Below are 18,752 nucleotides of genomic sequence, written 5' to 3' on the forward strand. Positions count from 1 at the left end.
AGCACCTAACTATTCTAATCCCATTTTCCAGCACTTGGCCCATAGCCATGTATGCTATGGCGTTTCAAGTGCTCATCTAAATACTTCTTAAATGTTGTGAGGGTTCCTGCCTCTACCACCTCTTCAGGCAGTGCATTCCAGATTCCAATTTTCTGGGTGAAATTTTTTTTCCTCAAATCCCTTCTAAACCTCCTGCTCCTTACCTTAAATCTATGCTGCCTGGTTATTGACCCCTCCACCAAGGGAAAAAGTTTCTTCCTATCTAACCTATCAATGCCCCTCATAATTTTGTATATCTCAATCATGTCCCCCCTCAGCCTTCTCTGCTCTAAGGAAAACAACCCTAGCCTTTTCAGTCTCTCTTCATAGCTGAAATGCTCCAGCCCAGGCAACATCCTGGTGAATGTCCTCTGCACCCTCTCCAGTGAAATCACACCCTTCCTATCGTGTGGTGCCCAGAACTGTATACAGTACTCCAGCTGTAGCCTAACTAGCGTTTTATGCAGCTATAGAAAGTGGAGGGGTGAAATCAAAAAGGAAATTAGGAAAGCAAAGAGAGGGCATGAAAGAATATTGGCAAGCAAAATCAAGGTGAACCCAAAGATGTTTTATCAATACTTTAAGAGTAATAGGATAACTAAAGAGAGAGTAAGGCCCATAAAGGACCAAAGAGGTAACCTATGTGTAGAGGCGGAAAATGTTTGTATCGTTCTCAGTGAATACTTTGCATCTGTCTTCACGAAAAAGAGGGGGACGATGCAGATATTGTAGTTAAGGAGGAGGAGTGTGAAGTATTGGATGTGATAAACATAGGGAGAGAGTAAATATTAATGGGATTAGCATCCTTGAATAAAAGCAAAATACTGCAGATGCTGGAAATCTGAAATAAAAACAAGAAATGCTGGAAATACTGAGCAGTTCTGGCAGCATCTATGGAGAGAGAAGCAGAGTTAACAGTTCAGGTCAGTGACCCTTCATCAGAACTGGCAAAGGGTAGAAATGTAATAGGTTTGAAGCAAATAAAGCGGAGGTGGGACAAGACATAACAAAAGTGAAGGTGTTGATGGGACAGGGTCACAGAGAATAACTGACCAGAAGGTCAAGGAGCAAAGGCAAATGGTATGTTAATGGTGTGGTGAAAGTCAAAGCATTAGTGCAGAGAGGGTGTAAATTGACAGAAAAATGTACAGCCCTGGCCCAAAGCACAAACATGAAAAAAACTGTGGGCAAGCACATGGTAAGAAAAATGAATGATGAAACAAACTAAAATAAAAGAAAAAGAACTAAAAATAAAAAGGGAGGCCGGTCATTCTCTGAAAGTATTGAACTCAATGTTCAGTCCTGCAGGCTGTAGCGTGCCTAATCGATAAATGAGATGCTGTTCCTCGAGCTTGCGTTGATGTTTGCTGGAACACTGCAGCAATCCCAGGACAGAGATTTGGGCATGAGAGCAGGGGGGAGTGTTGAAATGGCCAGCAACCAGAAGCTCGAGGTCATGCTTTCAGACTGAGCGGAGATGTTCCGCAAAGCGGTCACCCAGTCTGCGTTTGGTCTCCCCAGTGTAGAGGAGACCACACTGTGAGCAGCGAATACAGTATACTAAGTTGAAAGAAGTACAAGTAAATCGCTGCTTCACCTGAAAGAAGTATTTGGGGCCTTGGATAGTGAGGAGAGAGGAGGTAAAACTGCAGTTATTACACCACCTGCGATTGCATGGGAAGATGCCATGGGAAGGGGAAGGAGGTGGTGGGGGTAATGGAGGAGTGTATTATGGTGTCGCGGAGGGAATGATCCTTCCAGAATGCTGACGGGAAGGGGAGGGGAAGATGCATTTGATAGTGTCATCATGCTGGCGTGGCGAAAATGGCAGAGGATGATCCTTTGAATGTGGAGGCTGGTGGGGTGGAATGTGCGGACAAGGGGAACCCTGTCGCAGTTCTGGCAGGGTGGAAAAGGGGTGAGGGTCAAAGTGCGGAAAATGGGCCGGACATGGTTGAGGGCCCTCTCAGCCACAGTGGGGGGGGGAATCCTCAGTTGAGGAAAAAGGAAGACATATCAGAAGTGCTGTCGTGGAAGGTAGCATCATCAGAGCAGATGTGTCAGAGATGGAGAAACTGGAAGAATGAAATGGAGTCCTTACTGGAGGCAGGGTGTGAGCCAGTGTAGTCGAGGTAGCTGTGGAGTCGGTGGGCTTGTAATGAAATTTAGTAGACAGCCTATCCCCAGAGATAGAGACAGAGAATTCAAGGAAGGGAACGGAAGTGTTGGCGATAGACCTACGTCATTTTGACAATTTCCAGTTTCCTGGCCCCAACCTCCTTCTCTTCACTATGGACATCCAATCTCTCTACACCTCCATCCCCCACCAGGATGGTTTGAGGGCTCTCTGCTTCTTCCTTGAACAGAGGCCCAACCAGTTCCCACCCACCACCACCCTCCTCCGCCTGGCTGAACTTTGTTCTCACATTGAACAACTTCTCCTTCAACTCCACTCACTTCCTTCAAGTAAAAGGGGTTGCTACGGGTACCTGCATGGGTTCTAGATATGTCTGTCTTTTTGTGGGAATGTCGAACATTCCCTGTTCCAGTCCTACTCAGGCCCCCTCCCCCAACTCTTTCTCCTGTACATTGATGACTGTATCGCTGCCGTTTTCTGCGCCTGCCCCGAACTGAAAAACTTTATCAACTTTGCTTCCAATTTCCACCCTTCTTTCACCTTTACATGGTCCATCTCTGACACTTCCCTTCCCTTCCTCGACTTCTCTGTCTCCATCTGTGGGGTTAGGCTGTCTACCAATATTCATTATAAGCCCACCGACTCCCACAGCTACCTCGACTACACTTCTTCACACCCTGCCTCCTGTAAGGACTCCATTCCATTCTCCCAGTTTCTCCGTCTCTGACACATCTGTTCTGATGATGCAACCTTCCATGACAGTGTTTCTGATATGTCTTCCTTTTTCTTCACTGTGGTGGACAGGGCCCTCAACCGTGTCCGGCCCATTTCCCACACTTCTGCCCTCACCCCTTCCCCTCTCTCCCAGAACTGCGACAGGGTTCCCTTTGTCCTCACTTTCCACCCCACCAGCCTCCACATGCAAAGGATCATCCTCCGCCATTTCCATCACATCCAGCATGATGCCACTACCAAACGCATCTTCCCCTCCCCTCCCCTCCCCGTCAGCATTCCAAAGGGATCGTTCACTCTGTGACACTCTGGTCCACTCCTCCATTTCCCCCAACAACTCATCCTTCCAACAGCACCTTCCCATGCAATCGCAGGTGGTGTAATGCCTGCCCATTTACCTCCTCTCTCCTCATAATCCAAGGCCCCAAACATTCCTTTCAGGTGAAGCAGTGATTTACTTGTACTCCTTTCAATTTAGTATACAGTATTCGCTGCTCACAATGTGGTCTCCGCTACCTTGGGGAGACCAAATGCAGATTGGTTGACCGCTTTGCGGAACACCTCACTCAGTCCAAAAGCATGACCCTGAGCTTCTGGTTGCTGGTCATTTAAACACACCCCCTGCTGTCATGCCCATATAATCTGTCCTGGGCTTGCTGCAGTGTTCCAGTGAACATCAATGCAAGCTCAAGGAACAGCATCTCATTTAGCAATTAGGCACGCTGCAGCCTGCTGGACTAAACATTGAGTTCAATAATTTGAACATGACGGGCCCCCTTTTTATTTTCAGTTATCTTTTTCTTTTTTCTTTTATTTTAATTTGTTTCATCATTCATTTTTCTTACCATGCGCCTGCCCACTGTTTTTTTCGTTTGTGCTTTGGGCCATGGCTGTACATTTTTCTATCTATTAACAGCCTCTCTTCACTAACACTTTGTCTTTCAACACACCATTAACATACCATTTGCCTTTGCTCCATGACTTTCTTGTCGGTTATTCTCTGTGACCTTGTCCTATCAACACCTTCACTTTTGTTATGTCTTGTCCCACCTCCGCTTTATTTGCTTCAAACCTATTACATTTCTACCCTTTGCCAGTTCTGATGAAGGGTCACTGACCTGAACTGTTAACTCTGCTTCTCTCTCCACAGATGCTGCCAGACCTGCTCAGTATTTCCAGCATTTCTTGTTTTTATTATATTAGCGTCCTTGAAAGTTGATAAATCACCAGAAGAAATGTACCCTAGGCTGTTAAAAAAAGCAAGAGAGGAAATAGCAGAGGGTCTGACCATCATTTTTCAGTCATCACTGGATACAGGTGTGGTGCTGGAGGATTGGAGAAATGCTAACATTGTACCTCTGTTTAAAAAGGGAGCGAAGGATAGACTGAATAATTACAGGCCAGTCAGTCTAACCTCAGTAGTTGGCAAATTATTGAAATCTATTCTGAGAGACAGGATAAATTGTCACTTAGAAAAGCACAGGTTAATCAAGGATAGTCAGCATTGATTTGTTCAGGGAAGATCTTGTTTGACCAACTTGATCGAATTTTTTGAAGAAGTAACAAGGATGAGGATAGTACAGTTGATGTGGTCTACATGGATTTTAGCAAGGCTTTTGAGAAGGTCCCACATGGCAGATTGGTTAAAAAAAGAAAATCGCGTCGGATCCAGGGAAATGCAGCAAGGTGGATACAAAATTGGCTCAGTGGCAGGAAACAAAGGGTAATTGTTGACGGGTGTTTTTGTGACTAGAGGGCTGTTTCCAGTGGCGTTCCGCAGGGCTCAGTACTGGGCCCCCTGCTTTTGTGTTATATTTTAACGATTTGGACGTAAATGTAGGGGGCATGACGAGAAGTTTGCAGATGACACAAAGATTGGCCATGTGGTAGATAGAGTGGAGGATAGCTGTAGGCTGCAGGAAGATATTGATGGTCCGGTCAGATGGGCAGAAAAGTGGCAAATGGAATTCAACGATGTGTGAGGTGATGCATTTGGGGAGGTCAAACAAGACAAAAGAATACACGATTAATGGGAGGATATTGAGAGGTGTAGAGAAAGTGAGGGACCTTGGAGTGAATGTCCACAGATCCCTGAAGGTAGCAGGACAGGCCATTAAGGTGGTTAAGAAGGCATATGGAATCCTTCCCTTTTTTAGCCGAGGTATAGAATGTAAGAGCAGGGAGGTTATGCTGGAACTGTATAACTCATTGGTCAGGCCACAACTTGAGTACTGTGTGCAGTTCTAGTCACCTCATTTCAGAAAGGATGTAATTGCACTAGAGAGGGTACAGAGGATATTTACGAGGATGTTGCCAGGACTGGAAAAATGCAGCTATGAGGAAAGATTGGATAGGCTGAGGTTGTCATCCTTGGAAGATAGAAGGCTGAGGGGAGGTCTGATTGAAATGTACAAAATTTGAGCGACCTGGATAGAGTGGAGGTGAAGGGTATATTCACCTTAGCAGAGAGGTCAGTGACGAGGGGGCATAGATTTTAAGTGATTGGTAGAAAAATTAAAGGGGAGATGAGGAAAATCTTTTTCACCCAAAGGGTGGTGGGGGTCTGGAACTCACTGTCTGAAAGAGTAGTTGAGGCAGAAACCCTCAACTCAGTCAAAAGGAATCTAGATATGCACCTCAAGTGCCGTAATCTGCAGGGCTACAGACCAAATGCTGGAAGGTGGGACTAGAATAGGTGGATCGTTTGTCAGCCGGCACAGACACAATGGGCCAAGTGGCCTGTTTCTGTGCCTTAAACCTTTAATGATTCTATGATTCTACTGGTTTTAAATCCCAGCAGCAGCAGGACGAGGCTCTTAAATGGCCGTTAATAGCCCACTTAAGGGCCTCAATTGGCCTCTGGGCGGCAAGGCCATCTGCGGCCTATCCTGTCCCATACAAAATTGCATTGCAACAGGGAGATGACAGGTCCTTAACCCCCACCTCCTTTTGCAGTTCTATGGGACCCCCGCCTCCGAACCTGTTTCGGGGGGCCCATAAATTTCAGCCCATAATATGACCCTGATCAAACACAAAAAACATGAATACAACATTTCTCGTCAATGTTACACCATGTCAACATAACAGAACAAAACAGGACCATATCTTTCATCTTCAAAGGTCTCCCTGCCAATAATTTCCACTACAGCACCCTGAAAAGGTGAAATTAGTCTTATCTTCAGGATACCAACTTCTCCTGCAAGGGAAAGAATAGGATGCATGAAATGAGAATGTATTGTACATTGGCAATGGCAACTTATAGCTTAGTTTCCAACATGGAACTTGTATCACCTTTCTGACTGCATTTCTAAAACATTACTGTCTAAGTTTTTGTCAGTTCTTGTGGCATATCTAGAAACTTATCCACATACTTACAACTTCTTATCTATACTCTATTACACTTATGTATACTCTATTCTGATACATCCCATTGGTGTTTATAGCTTAGTTTTTAATTTCTTATTAATAGTTCTCTTTATAAAACTATTTTGCTAAAAATGTTTGTTACGCAGCACTTTCAATCATGTATGGCTTATTCACATTAATGTTCGGTATTTACTTTTGTGGATTTTTCTTTTTTCATTAGTACAGTGGAATTTTTGGCAGAGTGCCCACCACTTACAGCAGGTGTGTTGATGCTAGTGCAACTTGTCCAATATATGCATTGGATATATGCAATCCGCCTTGCAACTGGGATAACTTCATATGTGGCACTTGTGACAGACTTTGCCTTTCCAGAATCGGCTTGTTCAGCCATCAAAAGAAGTGCAGCAGATGATCTCATCTGACTGCACCAAAGTTTTGAGGCTGCATTCCCATCATCTCTCGCAGATGGAAAGATGCCAATCACATTGCATCTACCTTGCAATGCTTGTCATGATGAATCATGGGTATCTAGTCCTTTTATTAATGGTATTGCTTGCCCACTCCCAGTCTGACATTGTATTGTATGATTCTTGATCTGTTCTTGCCATTATTCCTCTTGAGTATGAGTGTATGGAATATTTAATCTTTCATCTTGCATCTCGGACGATTTATATCAATTGGATCTCACCCAAGGTAGCAGACAAGTTTGCTTGCTTTAATAAATCCACTTCTTCATTAAGCATGTTTCTGATAAAAATAAATGAAAAGTGATACACATAATTTGTGATTGTACATCGACAATGGATCAAGTACACAAGATAATTACACTGTATTGAAGTGCAAATTACTTATTGAACACCTGTTCCTGCCCAAATAGCCAACATGCTTAACATAATGGCATTTGTAACTGATGACACTGGAAACGGCAAGTAGACAAAGTCCAGCTCAACTGAGTGCTGTGAGACAGAGGGCTGGACTTTACGGTGGGCGGATGGGAGCCAGCCACTGACGTAAATGTTGGTGGCAAACCCGCTTCCACTTCACCTGGGGATTCGTTCTGTATTTTACGGGTCCCCAGGCATTAATTTTTCCGAGGCGGGACTTCCACCCGCTTGAGGGAGGAAGTCCCGCCTAATTGAGCTGCCGGCCAATCAGCGGGTCGGCAGCTCTTAGTCCCAACAGCACCACCGGGAGCAGTGGCCACTGCTGGGACTGCAGCCCAGTGTGCATAGAAGATGCCTGGGAGCCGGGAAGGCAGGTAAGTTTTGGTTACCTCGACGGGAGTAAGTGATCGGGCCCCGGTGACGCAAGTGTGGTCATTTGTGGGGAAGGGGGGTGCATGTTGGGTCTTGGGGGTGGTTGGAGTAGTGGCGCCAAGACAATCGGAAACAGCCTGCTTTTCCCAGGTGGCTTTACCCGGCTCTGATGCCCGCTTGCCACACGTAAAATCCGTGTGGAGGCGGGCAAAGGCACTTATGTGGCCACACCACACCACCACCCCCCCCCCCCCACCCCCGGCCCTACGTAAAGAGAGGTGGAGGCGGGAGCGAGTCGGGAAAGCCTCCCGGAGCCTCCTGCTCCATTTTATGCCACCTCCCCCCACCCCCACAACCATCTGGCTCGTTGGGGTGGCATAAAATTCTGGCCCGAGTGCTTAACTCAGGGAATTTGGTAAGTGAGGGAGGAGATACTGTTCTGCTCTTTTACAGAACAAGGAGTGATCTGAGTGAGGGAGCCAGAGACAGTGAGACCTGAGAACTGAAGCCCAAAGGCATTAATTAGGTGAGCAGATAGGTGATTTTTTGGTGGGTTTTAAGGTTTATTTTCTCTCTAAACTGGGGCCATACTTTAAACTGGTACTGGGGAAATATAAATATTGTATTAAGTTTATAGCTTAACTAGTTAAACTACTTAAAATAACTACAAATAATCATTGTGTATTTCCTAAACTTGAAACCTAATTAGTTAAATAATACACAATAGAGATGGCAAGACAGGTGATGTTTTGCAGCTGCAGCATGTGGGAGTTGGTGGATACCAGTGTGATACACAGCAACTGCATCTGCAGTAAGTGCCTGCAAATCGAGGAGCTTCGGCTCAGAGTTGGTGATCTGGAGTCCGAGCTTCTGACACTGTGATCCACCAAGCAGGAGAAAAGTTACCTTGGGTCCAGGAGGCAGTCACACCCCTTACGTTAGGTACTTCAGATTTGGTCTGTGGTCAGGTACAGGAGGGTGTGACGACAAGTGAGGCAGGTATGGGGATCCAAAAGGTAGCACTGGAGGAGCCTCAGAGCTTGTCCAACAGGTTCAATGATCTTGCAGGTCTGGATGAGAGCAGGGACTGCAGGAAAGGTGAGCAAACTGACCACAGCACCATGGTGAAGGGGGTCTTTCAAGTGGGTAGAGTAAAAAGGAATGTAGTAGTTGTGGAGATAGTATAGTCAGGGGGATAGATACTTTTCTCTGCAGCCGAGAGCGTGAGTCCCAAAGGCTGTGTTGCCTGCCCAGTGCGAGGGTTAAGGGCATCTCTTTGAGGCTGGAGAGGAACTTGGAGTGGGAGGGGAAAGATCCAGTTGCCATGGTCCACATGGGTACCAATAGCATAGGTAGGACAAAGAAAAAGGTTCTGCTGAATCAATATGAGCACCTAGGGGCTAAATTAAAAAGCAGAACCACAAAGGTAATAATTGTGGTAAGCGGTGGCGTAGTGGTAGTGTCACTGGAATAGTAGCCCAGAGGCCCAGGCTAGTGCTCTGGGGACATTGGTTTGAATCCCACCAGGGCAGATGGTGAAATTTGAATTCAATTAATGATTACAAAGCTAGTCTAATGGTGACTATGAAGCCATCATTGATTATTATAAAAACCATCTGGTTCACTAATGCACGTTAGGGAAGGAAATCTGCCATCCTTACCTGGTCTGGCCTACATGTGACTCCAGATCCACAGTAATGTGGTTGAGTCTTAAATGCCCTCTGAGATGGCATGGCAAACCACTCAGTTCAAGGGCAATTAGGGATGGGCAATAAATGCTGGCCTAGCAAGCGACACCCATATCCCATGAACGAATATAAAAAAAATCTCTGGATTACTGCCTGAGCCATGAGCAAATTGGTTTTGGGTAAATAAGATCAGAGAACTGAATATGTGACTCAAAGATTGGTGTGGGAGAAATGGATTTTGATTCATGGGGCACTGGCACCAGTGCTGAGGAAAGAAGGATCGGTACCATTGGGGCGGGCTTCACTTTCACCAGGCTGGGACCAGTGTCCTGGCAAATCGTATAACTAGCGCTGTAGAGAGGGCTTTAAACTAAATAGTGGATGAGGGTTCACGTGAGGGGAGATTTGCAAAGTTAAAGTGAAAGGACAAGGGAACAGTGTAGGGTAACGTTATGGGTAATGATAGCCAGAGTATGACAGGAAGGGACAGTGGGTACAAATATAAGAGTGCACCAGCAAGTAGGGTCAGACGAGGGAAAAATGGTAAAAAGACAAAATTAAAGGCTCTTTATCTGAATGCATGTAGCATGACGGCACAAATAGAAATAAATGAGTATTATATGATGGCCATTACAGAGACATGGTTGCAAGGTGACCAAAGCGGGGAACTGAATATTCAAGGGTATTTCACATTTTGGAAGGAAAGGAAGAAAGGAAAAGGAAGTGGGATACCACTGTTAAATTGAAAGGAAGTTTAAAAAGTCGAAAAGTAACGCGAGAACAGAGGTGCAGGGTAGTGAAGGAGCATACATTAATCAGAGAATGACAGGGAGGGACAGAGAATACAAGCATAAGAGTACAGCAGAAATTAGAACTAGAGTAGGTAAAAATGGTAAAAAGTCAAAGCTTAAGGCTCTTTATCTGAATGCACGTAGCATTTGTAACAAGATAGATGAGCTAACAGCACAGATAGAAATAAATGAATATGATTTGATAGCTATCACTGAGACGTGGTTACAGGATGACCAGGACTGGAATTTTAATGTTCAAGGACATTCGACATTCCAGAAGAATAGGCAGAAAGGCAAAGGAGGTGGGGTAGCTTAGTTATTAAATGGGTGGAAATAACAAATAGCAAGGGAAAGAAATCATGGGTGGGAGTGGTCTATAGGCCCCCGAGGAGTTGCCTCTCTGTAGGACAAAGTATTAATCAGGAAATAATGGAGACGTGTAAGAAGGGCACTGCAATTATCATGGGTGATTTTAATCTGCATAAAGACTGGACAAATCAAATTGGCAAGGATAGCATGGAAGACGAATTTGTGGAGTGCCTCAGGAATTGTTACTTTGAGCAATACGTTGCAGAACCTACCAGGGAACAGGCTATTTTGGATTTGGTATTGCATAATGAAGTAGGATTAATAAGAGATCTCATACTTAAGGATCCTCTAGGGGGGTAGCGATCACAACATAGTAGAATTTCAAATTCAGTTTGAGGGTGAGCAACTCGGGTCCCAAACCAGTGTCTTCAACTTAAACAAGGGCAATTACAGAGGTATGAAGAAAGAGTTGTCTAAAGCGGGCTGGGAAGTCAGTAGATGAGCAGTGGCAGACTTTTAAGCAGATATTTCATGACACTCAGCAAACATTTATTCCAGTCAGAAGGAAGGACTCGAAGAGAACGATGAACCATCCGTGGATGACAAAAGAAGTTAAGGGGAGTATCAAATCAAAAGCAAAGGCGGACAATGCAGCGAAAACGAGTGGTAGGCCAGAGGATTGGGAATTTTTTAGAAACCAGCAGCGGATGACTAAAAAACTAATCAAGAGGGAGAAAATTGATTATGAGAGTAAATTGGCAAGAAATATAAAAACAAACAGTAAGAGCTTCTACAGGTATATCAAAAGGAAACGAGTAGCTAAAGTAAGTATGGGACCCTTAGAGGCTGAGACTGGGGAATTAATAACAGGGAACAGGGAAATGGCAGATAATTTAAACCAATATTTTGCACCAGTCTTCACGGTGGAGGACACTATAAACATCCCAACAATAATAGATGAACAAGGTGTAAATGGGAGGGAGGAACTTGTAACAATCTCTATCACGAGGGAAAAGGTGCTGGACAAACTGATGGGACTAAAGGCAGACAAGTCGCCAGGACCTGATGGTCTGCATCCAAGGGTTTTAAAGGAAGTGGCTGCAGAGATAGTGGAAGCATTGGTCATAATATACCAAAACTCACTGAATTCTGGTAGGGTACCAGCGTATTGGAAAACCACTAATGTGACAGAGTGTAGTGTATCCAAATTTGCTGATGATACAAAATGACGTGAGAAGGCATGTTGTGATGAGGACACAAAGAATCTGCAAAGGGATATAGATAGGGTAAGTGAGTGGGCAAAAGCTTGGCAGATGGTGTTCAATGTGGGACAGTGTGAGGTAATCCACTTTGGTAGGAAGAATAAAAAGGCAGATTATTATTTAGGTGGAGAAAGACTACAAAATACTGCAGTACGGAGGGATCTGGGTGTTCTTGTGCATGAAACACAAAAGGTTAGCATGCAGGTGCAGCAAGTAATTAAGAAGGCAAATGGAAGTTTGGCCTTTATTGCTAGGGGGTTAGAATTTAAAAATAGGGAAGTCTTGTTACAACTGCACAGGGTGTTGGTGAGGCCACACCTGGAGTACTGCGTACAGTTTTGGTCCCCATATTTAAAGAAGGATATACTGGCATTGGAGGCAGTTCAGAAAAGGTTCACCAGGCTGATTCCTGGGATGAAGGCGTTGTCTTATCAAGAACGGCTAAACAGGTCAGGCCTTTATTCATTGGAGTTTAGAAGAATGAGAGGTGATCGTATTGAAACATATAAGATTTTAAGGGGGCTTGACAGGGTAGATGTTGAGAAGATGTTTCCACTAGTGGAGGAATCTCGAACTAGGGGACATAATTACAGAATAAGGGGGCGCACATTTAAAACTGAGATGCGAAGAAATTTCTTCTCTCAGAGGGTGGTGAATCTCTGGAATTCTCTACCTCAGAGTTGTGGAGGCTAGGTTACGAAATGTATTTAAGGAGGAGGTAGATAGATTTTTGAAATCTCGGGGAGTCAAGGGATATGCGGAGCAGGCCCGAAAGAGGAGTTGAGGCCTGGGACAGATCAGCCATGATCTTATTGAATGGTGGGGTAGGCTTGAGGGGCTGAATGGCCTATTCCTGCCTCTATTTCTTATGTTCTTATGTTAATAAAGGATGAGAGCAGTACAGTAATGAGAAATGATCTTGACTCGCAAGATCAAGATGTACAAAGAACAAAGAACAGTACAGCACAGGAACAGGCCATTCGGCCCTCCAAGCCTGCGCCGATCTTGATGCCTGCCTAAACTGACACCTTCTGCACTTCCGGGGCCCATATCCCTCTATTCCCTTCCTATTCATGTATTTGTCAAGATGTCTCTTAAATGTCGTTATCGTATCTGCTTCCACCACTTCCCCTGGCAGCAAGTTCCAGGCACTCACCACCCTCTGTGTAAAAAACTTGCCTCGCACATCCCCTCTAAACTTTGCCCCTCACACCTTAAACCTATGTCCCCTAGTAACTGACTCTTCCACCCTGGGAAAAAGCTTCTGACTATCCACTCTGTCCATGCCGCTCATAACTTTGTAAACTTCTATCATGTCGCCCCTCCACCTCCGTCGTTCCAGTGAAAACAATCCGAGTTTTTCCAACCTCTCCTCATAGCTAATGCCCTCCAGACCAGGCACCATCCTGGTAAACCTCCTCTGTACCCTCTCCAAAGCCTCCACGTCCTTCTGGTAGTGTGGCGACCAGAATTGCACGCAATATTCTAAGTGTGGCCTAACTAAGGTTCTGTACAGCTGCAACATAACTTGCCAATTTTTATACTCTATGCCACGACCAATGAAGGCAAGCATGCCGTATGCCTTCTTGACTACCTTATCCACCTGTGTTGCCACTTTCAGTGACCTGTGGACCTGTATGCCCAGATCTCTCTGCCTGTCAATACTCCTAAGGGTTCTGCCATTTATTGTATACCTCCCACCTGCATTAGACCTTCCAAAATGCATTACCTCACATTTGTCCGGATTAAACTCCATCTGCCATTTCTCCGCCCAAGTCTCCAACCGATCTATATCCTGCTGTATCCTCTGACAATCCTCATCATTATCCGTAACTCCACCAACCTTTGTGTCGTCTGCAAACTTACTAATCAGACCAGCTACATTTTCCTCCAAATTATTTATATAGACTACAAACAGCAAAAGTCCCAGCACTGATCCCTGCGGAACACCACTAGTCACATTCCTCCATTCAGAAAAACACCCATCCACTGCTACCCTCTGTCTTCTATGACCGAGCCAGTTCTGTATTCATCTTGCCAGCTCACCTCTGATCCCGTGTGACTTCACCTTTTGTACCAGTCTGCCATGCGGGACCTTGTCAAAGGCTTTACTAAAGTCCATATAGACAACATCCACTGCCCATCCCTCATCAATCATCTTCGTCACTTCCTCAAAAAACTCAATCAAATTAGTAAGACACGACCTCCCCTTCACAAAATCATGCTGTCTCTCGCTAATAAGTTTGTTTGTTTCCAAATGGGAGTAAATCCTGTCCCGAATAATCCTCTCTAATAGTTTCCCTACCACTGACGTAAAGCTCACCGGCCTATAATTTCCTGGATTATCCTTGCCACCCTTCTTAAACAAAGGAACAACGTTGGCTATTCTCCAGTCCTCTGGGACCTCACCTGTAGCCAATGAGGATGCAAATATTTCTGTCAAGGCCCCAGCAATTTCTTCCCTTGCCTCCCTCAGTATTCTAGGGTAGATCCCATCAGGCCCTGGGGACTTATCTATCTTAATGCTTTGCAAGACACCCAACACCTCCTCCTTTTTGATAATGAGATGACTGAGACTATCTGCACTCCCTTCCCTAGGCTCATCATCCACCAAGTCCTTCTCTTTGGTGAATACTGATGCAAAGTACTCATTTAGCACCTCGCCCATTTCCTCTGGCTCCACACATAGATTCCCATCTCTGCCCTTGAGTGGGCCAACCCTTTCCCTGGTTACCCTCTTGCTCTTTATATATGTATAAAAAGCCTTGGGAGTTTCCTTAATCCTGTATGCTAATGACTTTTCATGACCCCTTTTAGCCCTCCTAACTCCTTGCTTAAGTTCCTTCCTACTGTCTTTATATTCCTCAAGTGCTTCATCTGTTCCTAGCCTTCCAGCCCTTACAAATGCTTCCTTTTTCTTTTTGACTAGGCTCACAATATCCTGTGTTATCCAAGCTTCCCGAAACTTGCCAAACTTGTCTTTCTTCCTCACAGGAACATGCTGGTCCTGGATTCTAATCAGCTGACGTTTGAAAGACTCCCACATGTCAGATGTAGAATCTGTTTGATTGCAGGTAAGTATTAACAAAGGAAAGAAGTCACTGGTGGGAGCAGTTTATTGGCCCCTAACAGTGGCTACACTGTAGGACAGAGTATAAATCAATAAATAATGGGGGCTTGTAAGAAAGGTACTGCAATAATCTTCATATCATTTGGACAAATTAAATTAGCGAAGATAGACTGGAAGATGAGTTCATAGAGTGTATGCGGGACAGTTTCTTAGAACAATAAATTCTGGAACTAACCGGGGAGCAGGCTCTTTTAGATCTGGTAATATGTAATGAGGCAGAAGTAATTAATGTCCTCATAGTAAAGGATCCACCAGGCAAGAATGATCATAAAATGATTGAATTTTACATTCAGTTTGAGGGTGAGAAAGTTGGGTTTGAAGCTAGTGTCTTAAACTTAAATAAAGGCAATTAAAAGGGTATGAAGACAGAGTTAGCTAAAGTGGATTGGAAAAATAGGTTAAAAGATAAGACGGTAGAGAAGCAATAGCAGACATTTAAGGAGATATTTCAGAACACTCAACAAAGATATATTCTATTGAGAAAGAAAGACTCTATGAGAAGGATGCACCATCATGGCTAACTAAGGAAGTTAAGGATGGTAGAAAATTGGAAGAAAAATTATCTAATGCTGTGAAGATTAGTGGGAGGCCAGAAGATTGGGAACATTTTAGAAACCAGCAAAGGATGACTTAAAAAAGAGGGAGAACTTAGAATATGAGAATAAACTAACAAGAAACATAAAAACAGACAGTAAGAGTTTCTACAAATATATAAAAGGGAACAGAGTATCAAAAATGAAAATTGATCCCTTAGAGGATGAACATACGAATTAGGAGCAGAAATAGGCCATTCGGTCCTTTGAGCCTGCTTCACCATTCAATAAGATCATGGCTGATCTGTTTGTGTCTCGAATTCCACACTCCCATCTACCCTCGATAACCATTGATTCCCTTGCCTAACAAGAAACTATCTACCTCCACCTTTAAAATGTTCAATGACCCCGCCTCCACCACTTCTGAGGCAGAGAGTTCTAAAGTTGCACAACCCTCTGAGAGAAAAAATTTCTCCTCATCTCTGTTCTCAAAGGGGACCCCTAATTTTAAAACAGTGCCCCCTAGTTCTGGACTCACCCACAAGAGGAAACATCCTTTCCACATCCCACCTTGTCAAGACCGTTCAGGATCTGATAAACGTCAACCAAGTTTCCCCTCAATCTTCTAAACTCCAGTGAAAACAAGCCCAGTCTGTCCAACCATTCCTCATAAGATAACGCGCTCATACCAGAAATCAATCCAGTAAACCTCCTCTGAACCATCTCCAACGCATTTACATCCTTCCTTAAATAAGGAGACGAAAACATCACACAGTATTCAAGATGTGATCTCACCAATGCAGAGACTCTTCGACAGGATTGCGGCTGCCTGAATTTGACCTAACCATCAGCCTCAAGAAAATGAACATCATGGGACAGGACGTCAGAAATGCTCCATCCATCAATATTGGCAACCACGCTCTGGAAGTGGTTCAAGAGTTCACCTATCCAGGCTCAACTATCACCAGTAACCTGTCTCTCAATACAGAAATCAACAAGTGCATAGGAAAGGCATCTGCTGCTATGTCCAGACTGGCCAAGAGGGTGTGGGAAAATGGCACACTGACACAGAACACAAAAGTCCGAGTGTTTCAAGCCTGTGTCCTCAGTACCTTGCTCTATGGCAACGAGGCCTGGACAACGTATGTCAGCCAAGAGCGACGTCTCAACTCATTCCATCTTCGCTGCCTCTGGAGAATCCTTGGCATCAGGTGGCAGGACCGTATCTCCAACGCAGAAGTCCTCGAGGCGGCCAACATCCCCAGCATATACACCCTACTGAGCCAGCAGCACTTGAGATGACTTGGCCATGTGAGCCACATGGAAAATGGCAGGATCCCCAAGGACGCATTGTACAGCGAGCTCATCATTGGTATCAGACCCACCGGCTGTCCGTGTCTCCACTTTAAAGACGTCTGCAAACGTGACATGAAATCCTGTGGCATGGACCACAAGTCGTGGGAGTCAGTTGCCAGTGATCGCCAGAGCTGGCGGACAGCCATAAAGGCGGGGCTAAAGAGTGGCGAGTCAAAGAGACTTAGCAATAGGCAGGAAAAAAGACAGAAGTGCAAGGAGAGAGCCAACTGTCTAACAGCCCCGACAACCAATTTTATCTGCAGCGACTGTGGAAGAGCCTGTCACTCTAGAATTGACCTTTATAGCCACTGCAGGCGCTGCTTCACAAACCGCTGACCACCTCTAGGTGCTTACCCATTGTCTCTCAAGACAAGGAGGCCAAAGAAGAAAGAAAAAGGCACAGTATAATTGAATCATTACATCCTTCATTTTATTTTCAATTCCTCTTGTAATAAAGCATAGCATTCCATTAGCCTTCTTTGTTATTTGCTGTACCTGCACACTAACTTTTGTGACTCATGCCTAGATGTGACAACAGCGAAATCCTCTGCACCTTGGAATTCTGTAGTCATTCTCCGTTTAAGTAATAATACTCTGCTTTTTTATTCTTCCTGCCAAAGTGAACAACTTCACATTTTCCCACATTGTACTCCATCTGCCAGATTTTTGTCCACTCACTCAACCTATCTATATCGATCTGCAACCGCCTTCTGTCCTCTTCACTACATACTTTCCTACCTATCTTTGTGTCATCTGCAAATTTAGCTACCATGCCATCGCTCCCCTCATCTAAGTCATTGATATAAACTGTAAAAAGTTGAGGCCCCAGCATAGACCCCTGCGGGACTCCATTTGTTATATCCTGCCAATCAGAAAAGGACCCATTTATGCATACTCTCTGTTTTCTGTCAGCCAGCCAATCTTCTATCCATGTTAATGTGTTACCCCCTACACCATGAGCTCCTACTTTGCGCAATAACCTTTTATGTGGCACCTTGTCAAATCTCTTCTGGAAATCCAAGTACAGTATGTCAACGGGCTCCCCTTTATCCACAGCTCATGTTACACCTTCAAAGATCTCCAATAAATTGGTTAAACATGATTTCCCTTTCACAAAACCATGCTGACTATTCCCATTTACCATGAGTTTTTCTAAGTGCCCAGCTATAGCCCCCTTAATGATCGATTCTAACACTTTCCCCACGACAGACGTCAAGCTAACTGACCTATAGTTAACTGTTTTCTGCCTCCTGCCAACCCCCCCTCCTCCCCATCTCTTGAATAGAGGAGTTATATTTGCTACTTTCTAGTCTGTTGGAACCTTTTCAGAATCTAGCGAATTTTGAAAAATTAACACCAACGCTTCTACTACCTCATTAGCCGCCTCTTTTAAGACCCCAGGATGAAGCCAATCAGGACCCAGGATGTGTCAGCCTACAACTCCATCAGTTTGCTCAGTACTGCTTCCCTGGTGATTGTAATTTCACCAAGTTCCTCGCTTCCTTCCACCTCCTCATTTACAGCTATTACTGGAATGTTTTTTATATCCTCGTTAGTGAAGACAGAAGCAAAATATTTGTTCATTTCATCTGCCATTTTGTTATTATCTACTATTAACTCCCCATTCTCACTCTCTAGAAGACCAATGCTCACTTTATCTACTCTTTTCCTTTTTAAATACCTATCGATACTCTTGCTATCCGTTTTTACATTTCTAGCTAGCTTCCTGTCATGCTCTAATTTCTTTCTCCTGATTAATCTTTTAGTCATTCTCTGCTGTTCTTTATATTCTGACCAATCATCTGACCTGCCACTCATCTTTGCGCAATTATATGCTTTTCCTTAAGTTTGATGCTTTCCTTAACTTCTTTAGTTAACCACAGATTGTGGGTCCTCCCCTTAGAATTTTTCTCTATAGTAGGACTATACTTATTCTGAGTATTCTGAAATATCCCCTTAAATGCCTGCCACTCCTTCTCTTTTGACCTATCTCCTAGCCTAGTAACCCAGTTCACTTCAGCTAGCCCAGCTTTCATGTCCACATAGTTGCCCTCATTTAAGTTTGAAATGCTAGTCTTAGACCCACTCTTCTTTCTTTCAAACTGGGTGTAAAATTCAATCATATTGTGGTCGCTGCTACCTAGAGGTGCCTT

This window comes from Heterodontus francisci, chromosome 2 (assembly GCF_036365525.1).
Source record: "Heterodontus francisci isolate sHetFra1 chromosome 2, sHetFra1.hap1, whole genome shotgun sequence".
Taxonomy (NCBI): domain Eukaryota; kingdom Metazoa; phylum Chordata; class Chondrichthyes; order Heterodontiformes; family Heterodontidae; genus Heterodontus; species Heterodontus francisci.